This window comes from Alexandromys fortis, unplaced genomic scaffold (assembly GCF_014885135.2).
Source record: "Alexandromys fortis isolate MF-2015 unplaced genomic scaffold, M_Fortis_MF-2015_v1.1 scaffold_0, whole genome shotgun sequence".
NCBI classification, from domain to species: domain Eukaryota; kingdom Metazoa; phylum Chordata; class Mammalia; order Rodentia; family Cricetidae; genus Alexandromys; species Alexandromys fortis.
This window is the reverse complement of record NW_026067949.1, coordinates 18,007,552-18,009,727: the sequence shown is the minus strand read 5'-3', so window position 1 is coordinate 18,009,727 and position 2,176 is coordinate 18,007,552. Positions and strand designations below refer to the sequence as shown.

Genomic DNA, 2,176 nt, shown 5'->3' with positions numbered 1-2,176 from the left:
CCATAGACCAATTAGCCACAATGTGAATGTGTTCTCCATGCTCTCTTGGGCGGAAATTTAATTCTCCTCTTCCGTACTAAGGATATGGAAATTCATTCTGATGCTGGAGATTAAGGCCGAGCCCTGCAGAGATGACGAGGATAAGTGTGGGTCATTAAAGTGAAATCTGATGTTTGAGGCCTTTTATATAAGGATATCAAGGGCAGAAAAGAAATACATATGTATACCGTCCTTTCCTCTGTATATGGGATGCCTTGTATTTTCTTCCATGAGTCATCTTCTAAGAGGGACACCATGAGACCCTCTTCCCTCTTCTGGAATATCCAAATGATTCTATCTTCATCATCACTCACCCAGTAAGTAATGTTTTATTTGAAGAACAGAGCTCAGGTAAGTCTAAATCACACATTTTTTTTATAATGCAATTTTGTAGACAAGTTTCATTCCTTAAATGAAGGCAGAAACTAAACAATGAATGACTCAGAACTGGGATATCCAAATACATGCTAAAAATATTTCATTGAAACCAAATTCTATTAAATATTTGTGAAATAGAGTTCAATGAAAAATATTAAAATGAATATATATATATATACATATATATATATATATATATAAAGGTTCCTAAGAAAATAACATTCATATATACACATGTTCACTTTTGTGAATCTCAGTCTGTACCTTGATCTGAATTACAAGAAATTTTTTAGAATAGTGACTTTCAGGAGATTCATGTCATCACTCACTACATTTACAAAAAAGCTTTTGGCCATTCTATAGTTTAATGGCAGTGCAGATTCTGTCTGTCCAGTTCCCACCATGTGGTACAGCCTGGTAGATATCTCATTCCCGAAATTGTATATAAGGTTATCGACTATAACCTTAAACATTATATTGAGAATGGATGAAAACATGGATGTATTTCAACCATTTAAACAAAGGCATATGACATATATAGCTTACTAGGCAGACAAATGGGTGAACACCTTCACTTTGACCCCATTGATAGGAGGATTCCTAGTACTCTGATGATGAAGATGCTACCAGCCGATTTTCTGATCACCAGCTACCAGCATCCACAGAAACAACTAGAGGATGAGAATTCCAGGTTCTGCATCTTTTGTTCCAAATCACCACGGTCTACCTTAAAAGAATCCTTTCTTAGAATGCATAGTTTAAATACTTTTTTTTTCCAGTCTTGCACTTTATTGCCCTTCCATTAGGCCTTGGCCGAATATTTGCATAGCGGGTACAGCCTCTCCTTCCACTGCTGCTTCTTTGTCTTCAGCTTCTCCTCGTGCTTGGTGAGCCAATGGCGCATGGCTCTAGTTTTCTTGGGTCGCAGGTCCAGAGGCTTGTACTTCTTGCCCTTGTAGAATTTCCTTTTGAGTCTGATTAATGACGGTGAGAACACTGGCGATGGATTTGCTGACAACTCGTATCTTGGAGAGCTTGGACATGGCCGCCTGTCACCTTGGCGACGCGAAGCTGGGATAGCTCCACCTTCAAATCGTCCAGTTGTTTTAGCAGCTCCTCCTTCTTCTTGCCCGCAGGTCCCTAGCCTTAATCTTGGCCATGGCTGCCCGCTGAGGCTCCTGGTCCGAGAGGTTAAATACCCTTTATTTGAGACTGTATATCTAATAAAGAAAAATCATAAAACAATGACATATTTTTTCATACTTGAACTATGTTTATAGTAATGAAAATTTTGTTACTATTATTTTGTTTGCATTTTCATAAGGATCAAACTTTCAGATGAGGTTTTATAAAGTATAAGTCTAAATAACATTACATAAAATAGTTGCAAAGAAAAAATACTACTTTCTGTGATTTTCATTTAGTTTTAAGGACCTTGTGATTTACCTACAGGCTTATTTTGTACAACGATGTGAATGGACAGCTTTTAAAAACAATTTGTTCTCTTCTAGGGAAATGCCTTAAAATTTAAACCATATCTGAGAAAATTGCCCCTATTCCCTCATGCTGCGTTTGTATTTTATAAAGTTACTCACAAATATTCTGCAAATGGAAGTTAGCGTTTATAAATGACTTCTGCGAGGTTAACAATTATAACTGCACTTTAAGAAAAGGGACTTAAGAAGTGACTATATTACTCTGGAAATTCTGAAAACTAGTCCCTCACCTAAGGTATTTTTAATGTTTTTAGTCTCATAAG

The 2,176-nt window shown here is 36.7% G+C and overlaps 1 pseudogene; it reads right to left on the bottom strand.

Moving 5' to 3' along the window:
* Positions 1-1,219: 1,219 nt before the first annotated feature.
* On the bottom strand, positions 1,220-1,577 carry LOC126506590 (60S ribosomal protein L35-like; annotated as a pseudogene).
* Between the last annotated feature and the right edge of the window lie 599 nt (positions 1,578-2,176).